This window comes from Malus domestica, chromosome 03 (assembly GCF_042453785.1).
Source record: "Malus domestica chromosome 03, GDT2T_hap1".
In the NCBI taxonomy this organism is placed as follows: domain Eukaryota; kingdom Viridiplantae; phylum Streptophyta; class Magnoliopsida; order Rosales; family Rosaceae; genus Malus; species Malus domestica.
Genome location: NC_091663.1, coordinates 35,337,262 through 35,345,260, shown reverse-complemented (window position 1 = coordinate 35,345,260; position 7,999 = coordinate 35,337,262). Strand labels below are relative to the sequence as shown.

At 37.8% G+C, this 7,999-nt stretch overlaps 1 pseudogene; it reads left to right on the top strand.

Moving 5' to 3' along the window:
* The first annotated feature begins 6,718 nt into the window (after positions 1 to 6,718).
* LOC139194856 (transcription factor bHLH147-like) lies at positions 6,719 to 7,587 on the top strand (annotated as a pseudogene).
* The last annotated feature ends 412 nt before the right edge of the window (positions 7,588 to 7,999 follow it).

The following is a 7,999-nucleotide window of genomic DNA, read 5'->3' as shown; positions in this document are numbered from 1 at the left end:
AAGAGGGAGGGCTTGAATTTATAGTAAAGGCAGGGTGGGGATTTTGGTAAATATATTTAACTTTCCAAAACCGTGGATTGTGGGACTTGGATTGTCTGCCCTCTAATTTTGGTGCCCTTCTGTTTTTATGGTCACGGTTAAGCCACGTCAACATTTTATATTACTATTTCTTTTTGTTTTATTATTTTTATAAAAAAATAATATAAAATATTGACATGGTTTAACCGTGACCACACAAAACAGGAGGGCACGGAGAGGGCACCGAAATGGGAGGGCAGACAATCCTAAGTCCTGGATTGTGGAGTGTAGTGAAGTTGTACTTTTGTGCCCACTAGATTATACATTTATGATTTCCTTTCCCACACTGCCACACATGTTAAGTCTATTTTTTCTAATAAAGAGGATCAGTTGATGGTTTCGTCGCAACCGATCATTTTTTTTAGGGATAAAAAAGACTTATAGAGGTATTTTAGTCTAATTCTGATAATCATCGTGTGATTCATGCTAGGAATCGCACTTTAGACGTACTGTGTGAAAACGAGTTTGAAATTCGTCCTCAACCACTAGATCATCCTGTGGTAGTTTACATATCAAGTCTACTTCATATAACTAGAATTGGAAAAAGGGAGGAAAATAAAAAATAAAATGATTTAGGACGGTGGTAAAGGCATTTGGGGGTTGTAGAGCAAACCAAATCTTAGGGCATGTTTGGTTGAATGTAAAAAACTCTTGTTTAATATGATCTTCTAGAATTAAAAGGTAGAAGAAATATAATAGTTTTGACTTTCATTTGTATGATTTAATAAGAGCCAGTTGTTTTTGAATGAATAAAAAAGAAGAAAGCTAAAGGTGCATTCGGGGTGTAACACCTTGTTTACCTCCTCGTGATTAACAATTATTTCACCGTACATATGTTATGGTCAAAACTGTGTATGAAATTAGGTTAGGGTTGGCTTGGATATGAAATTAGGTTGAGATTTTTTTATAGAGATGGTTTTCAAATGGTTATTAAAAAAATATGTTTAAACATCTTTATCGTACAGTATTTCTTTTCACTTGTAAGTGAGAGGTCTTAGGTTTGAATTTTATGGCTGACAAATTCGATACCAAATTATGTTGCACATTATGTGGTTTAACCAAACTCCCTCATTCCCTTAGTGTAAAATATATCGTTGTACTAAATATCTTTACGGTAAAAATTTGTTAATCATAATTAAGTGGACAGAGAAAACTTGGATAATTATAATAAAGTAGACATCTATACTGTGTTAATAATTCTTAGAATGACTTGGGCGTCATTCTTGGCCGATAAGACAACTCTTTTTGTTGCTTAACTATAAATTATTGTGGGGTTGAATCAATTTTTGTGATGAAAACGAGTAATTTCCTCATTTGATAGGGAACATAATGCTTTCTCAACCATTTGCATTTACTGCCAAATGAAAACCAAACAAAGAGACCGGAAATGAAGGAGGATTCTCTTTGTTATTTTTATCCATGCGATCTCTTGCATGCGTTCGGATCATAAATTACGTTTGTAGTGTGCATTTCACTAAGGATGAGCGTTACCATGACGAAAAAGTTGTTCCTTTGTGATCTAAAAGTCACGGATTTGAGTCGTGAAAACATACTCAAATGCAATACTCATTTTCGATTGACTAATTGCTTCAACTTCCATACAAAAAGTTTACAGTTAGCATAAAACATATAAAATGACCGACCAATTGAGATTAAGAGAACAACCTTGGTGGATACTTAAATAAATTAATATTAATTAAATTAACCTTGACTTTGTTTTCTTCTAAGGCAAGAGTTCAAGCACTAATCATGAGGCTTATTGTGCACTCAAAATCCCAAAATGTAGTTATCTTACTCTGTAGGGCAACAGAAAGCAACTTTCTCTCTGCTTTTTGTCCCCCCTTATTTTGCTAAATCTTCTTTGGTTAGGTAAATTCCAATATGTACGGCATGTTTTGTGTCCTTTAAAAAACACAATTTTTTGTTTCGTTTAATTAAATACAAAAGCGTGATTATTTTTTGTTTTTTGTTTTTTTTTGGGATTACATGCGATCCTTTGTTAACTCACATAGCCACATGTTCTTCAAACTTGTTAGGCAGAATTAACACCAATGGCACTTTCTAACAGTTGTTGTCAAAAGAAAATAAATACCTAGTTGCAAGGAAATATTGTGGTTCATGCACCAAATTTTTCATTAACTGGAGTTTTAACGAAACACTCCCAGTACTGTTCACTTTAACGAAAAATGACAATTTTACTCTAAAAAGTCACTCCTAATACTATTCACTTACAACACATTTTTATCCTTTTGATTAAAACTCAAAGTTTCAAACTATTTTCATTAGTTTTCCTTTTATTAACACATTATTGCAGGCAACCTAGAGCGAGTTTGCTTAATTAAAGCAAATTACCGAGCCAACATACATTGCTATATAAGGAACAAGAAAAGACCCCCAAACCATTTTTAGTCATGAAAATTACAGCTAAGTAAAGGATTTTGTTTCTATTAAAGTTGATAGCAAAAATATTTTCCCTAGCCCAAAGTCTAAACAAATTGGTTGGCACCCCAAAAACCCACTCCACCCCATAAAATAGACCAGTCCAAAGTCTACCCCAGTCTCTAGGCCGGCCCAGAATGGGCCGAGTGAGGAACTGGCCTATCAGACGTCATGCTGACTGTGGATGCAAATTTTCGCCTTCTCCTTTTTTGACAAAATTGCACGTACAAAACAATCAACACCTTTGGTCAAGGCCAAAAGCCCCACGTGCCCACGATGATAGGGGGGCTTTGGCCGAAGAACCTTCGATGCCAAAGTTAGAATTTAGAGAGAAAAGTGTTTGGAGAGTTTTTGGGAGTTTTACAAGAGTGTGGACCTCCTTTTTTTAGAAAAAATAGGGTCATATATATAGGGAATGGAGGTGGCCGGCCCTTAGAGATTTTTCGTGTGAAAATGGGTGATTTAATTGGTGATTAATGGATTAATAATTAGGAATTAATCCATTAATTAGCCAATTAATCTCCATTTATATGGAATAATTTGTAGGTTATGAAGTAATTACCTAAGATGAGGATGGATGAGATAATTTGGAATTGGGTACCTTTTTTAGACACTCTTGGCTTGATTAAAGAATGATTGTCCACTGCTCGCGCGTAGGACAACCCGTGTGTCTCAGGGGTAACTTTGTCATTTTTACCAAAAATCCATGTGTCGCCTTGTGATTATTTTTGGCTCCACAGCTGATTCTTTTTTTTTTTTGCAGCTGGCTTGTGGGATACATGTAAGAGTGGACGCGCATTCCAAACTTAAAAATGTCAGATTCTCACCGTGGGCCACGTGTCCACTTTTGGGCTGTTGGATTTTAACATTTTTGAAATCCAACGGTCCAGATTAATTAACTTAATAAAAAAATGTTTAAAAATATAGAAAAAAATAAACAATTATATATATATATATATATATACATACCTAACCATCTTCTACAAAAATTGAGTTTTCGGAAAATGACACGTGGTGTGACAAGATTGGTTATAAATTCTATCCGAAAATAAAAATAATTTTTTTTATTATTATTTTATTAAAAAAATTAATAATATTTTAATACGAATTGACTAAACTTTGGGCCAGCTCATTTTTTAGATGTGGATATTGTCACATCTCGGCCCAGGCCCCTAGCACATCTCAGGCTCGACTCTACCGTAGCACAATATTGTCTGTTTTGGGCCCCGACCATGCCCTCAAGATTTTGTTTCTGAGAACTCACACGAGAACTTCCCAATAGGTCACTCATCATGAACTCGCTTAACTTCAGAGTTCCGATAGAACCTGAAACCAATGAGCTTTCAAAAGGCCTCGTACTAGGTAAAGATGAAAATATACATATAAGGCTTACATGATCTACTCCCATGGGCAATGGGGGATGTTACAATCCACCCTCTTAGGGACCCAACGTCCTCGTCGACACACTTCCGACCAGGGATTAGCTCTGATACCAAATTGTCACATCTTGCCCCGGGCCCCCACCACATCATGAGCTCGACTCCACCGTAGCACGATATTGTCCACTTTTGGCCCTGACCATGCCCTCACGATTTTGTTTCTAGGAACTCACACAAGAACTTCCCAGTGGGTCACCCATCATGGGATTGCTCTTGCGTGAACTCGCTTAACTTCGGAGTTCCGATGGAACCCGAAACCAGTGAGCTCCCAAAAGGCCTCGTGCTAGGTAGAGATGAGAATATACATATAAGGCTTACAGGAACCATTCCCTTGAGCGATGTGGGATGTTACAATGTGGTTTGTGAAAATGGATCGATTCATCACATTCCTAACTTTAATTTAGCTTTTGTAAAAGTGTTTTTGGTTGAGAATCGAGCTCATTAGGGGCTCGGGAAGTTGGCCCAAAAATCTTCAAAAACTGCAAAAAATCGTGAAGAAGGCTTGTACACGCGTACTCGCAAGAGCGTGAACGCGCGTGACCACTTACATGCCATTAGTGCGTCCAGTGCGTGTCAGGTTGTGCAGCCATTTGTGGCAGCGCGTGACGGCGCGTCTGGCCTCTGGCTGGCATGTGGTCGACAAGTGTGTGTCCGTGATGTCGAGTAGATCGATTTCATATATTTAAACCCTAGGTTTAAGCAAACTATGAGAGTTTTATTTAGGTTTCCGTATATGTGCTTTAATTAATTCTATTTTAGTTATTTCACATATAGGGGAAACGTATCCCAAGGACGTTCGAGGCCAAGCTAGGCTCGGGGGCTACGACCCAGCAACTTACTTGTGAGAGGACAGTTTGTTTTTATACTTATACATATTTATAGTTTCCATAAATGCGTATTTACTTCACTTTTACGCTTAATTTGCCAAGTATCGTTCTTGTGATAAATGCTGATATATGGTTGGGATATTACTGTCATGACATTCCTATATATATATTTGTAAATGCTCATCTTGCTGCACTAGTGTTAGTACTCGCCCCAAGGCCAGGGCCAGTCCTTCACGTGTATGTTCACATTGCACCGTTCGCTCTTCTTGGATCCAAGTTATGTGCCAGTCCTGTCGAGTAGATTGCATTAGGCAATCTGACTTGTATGTGACTGTGCTTCTGCACCAGCCTTCACGTGATCATAGTACTAGAGCATATTGATTACACCCAATCATGTTCGTGTCAGAAATTATCTATTCGAACTTGTGTGTCAGTCAACCTAGATGGATGAACACTTAGCTATACTTAATTATCACATTATTACATTACTGTGGCATTTGATATATCATGACTTGGCATATTTTTTGTTATAATGTTGTATTATTGTTTACATACTTACATAGTATGTTTTAAGGGAACTATACTTGTTTTACGGCGAGAGGTTAGTATATTTGGAAATAAAGGTATTTACAAAACGTTGTTTTACTGACCCACTCAACTTTGTTTTTCGCCCCTCCAGGTTTAGTAGCTATGCTTGCGTGTAAACGAGGACTCTGGCAAGATCTTAGTAGATGGGTACCTTAGTGGTATAACCCTCACCCTAATTAATGTACTGTTCTTATGCTCTACCATCACGTGTGAAATGAGTGCAATCTCGCTCACCCGCACACTCTTTTGTTTTAGGCACTTTTAGGTTTAAATTTATTTACTTTTTCAAATCACTTACCCTTATGGTTATGTCACCTCACGGTGATGGCCATCATGCTTCAACCTTCCCAGGTCGGGGTGTGTCAGATATGCACTTGACCAATTACTGTTCAATCAAATCAATTACTATTAATTTGGGTGGATTAAATGGACTTTGGGCTAAGTCATTTTTTAGGAATGGACTTGCTCTTAGCTCTCAGTTGGGTTGTTCTCAAAGAGTAATGATTTTCACGTTCTCATTTTTTCTGCATGTAATTTTTCGCTTAATTCTCATTAAATTTATTGAATTGAAAGGCTAGAAAAAATAAAGGAGTGTGCATGGGAGAAAATGAGAGGGTAAAAAATCACTATCCGTCCATAAAACCCTAATCTGCTTTATATCGTGTGGTCTAAAACATGAATTAATTTCAAGAATCAATGCCTTGTGTAATTCAAGGAACTGAGACTCGCTAGTTTCGAAGTAAAAAAAATAGTAATGCAGTACCATATATTTTTCCCATCAGAAAAGAGACTAGGGCACTAAGACAAAAGATGAATGCTTTGCCTAAACTGGTTCCCAGAACAAAAATCCCAGTTCGTCCCATGCTTTCCAAATATTAGATAACTATAATTCTTCCTTATCTTTAATGTTTGGTCTTTTATATATATATGTTGGCCAGTTATAACCCCCAAGCAATTCTATTAATGTTCATGCAGGGTTTTCTCTGCAATTAGTTGAGCTACAATATGTACAGTTAGTAATAATATGTGTCATTGTTTTTTAAGATAATTTTTTTTTTTGGGTAAATTACATAAAACTACCTCAGTTTTTTGGTCAGTTACAATTTCATATCACATCTTAAAAAAATTTCAATGTTATACCTCATCTACGATTTTTTTACAATTTCATACCTTCCGTCAATTTGTCTGTCAATTCCTCTGTTAAATAGTGACATGGCTTGAGACAGAGCCCACTCTCGATTAAAAAATTAATTAACTATTAAAAACTAAAAATATAAAATATTTTAATATATATTTTTTTGCATGTGGGATCCACCCCTTATCCCCCTCACCCTTCTTCCCTCAACCCAAACCCAGATCCCACCCGCCCTAACATCTACCCCCTCACCCTTCCTGGCCAACAATCAATGATGGAGCAGCTTCTCGTTTTCATCATCCTTCTCGTTTTCATCATCCTCCTCTCACTCTCTCTCTCTCTCTCTCTCTCTCTCTCTCTCTCTATAAACATTCCAATCCCAATTCTCCGTTTGATTAATAGAAAACCAAATCCCCCTCCAAGAACATTCCAATTCCAATTCCATTTCTATTCCTCTGTTTGATTCCGAATCCCCCTCCCCAATTAAAGGGAGAATCAAACCCCATGGCATGGACTCTGATTTTGAATCCCATAGCCACCTCCGATCGAGCTCGGGATTCTTCTAGAAGGAAAAAGAAGAAGAAAATCCAACCCAAGCAGGACCACCTCCACGACCAAGAACCCGCCCACAACCACGCCAAGTGGAAGTCGGAGGCCCAATAGCACCTCTAGTCCTCCAAGCTCCTCCACGCCCTCACCCAAGCCTCCATTAACTCGGCACCCGACTCATCCACCCCTGCCGCCAACTACACTGCTTCCTCTTCCACTCCACGACGTGGCCGAGCTGTTCATGAGGCCGCCGATAAAGTTCTCATCGTCATAGCTAAGGGTAAGACCCGCTGGAGCCGCGCCATTCTCATCAGCTGCCTTAAATTCAAGTTCTGTCAGCATAAACGGCAAAGATCCGCCGCGTTATCGGGAACCGGGTCGACCCGGCTCAAAAAAACCCAAGTTCAGTGTCCACCGGCTGAAAGGGAAGGGCTTGTCGGAGTGTGAGGAGGATGATGAAAACGAGAAGTGGGGTGGGATTTGGGTTTGGGGAAGACGGGAGGGGGAAGAAAGGGTGAAGGGTGAAGGGTGAAGGGGTAAGGGGTGGGTCACTCATGCAAAAAAAAAAAAATTAGTTTTTAATATTTAATTAATTTTTTAATAGAGAGTTGGCCATGTTTCAAGTTACGCTGTTTAGCAGAATAATTGACAAGCAAACTAACGAAAGGTATGGAATTGTAAAAAATTCGTATATGAGGTATGACATTAAAATTTTTTAAAAATAAGGTATGAAATTGTGATTGATCCAATAGTTGAGATAGTTTTATATAATTTACCTTTTTTTTTTAACTTTTTGATCAGAATTTACTGTAATTCGTGGGAAAAATTAGAAATTATATAAACCTGTCAATTTACATGTGAAGTTCATATTGTTTTTAAAGCCAGTTCCTAGGGCTTATAATTGTCTGAGAAGATAAAGTATACATGTGCTGCTGTGCATTATT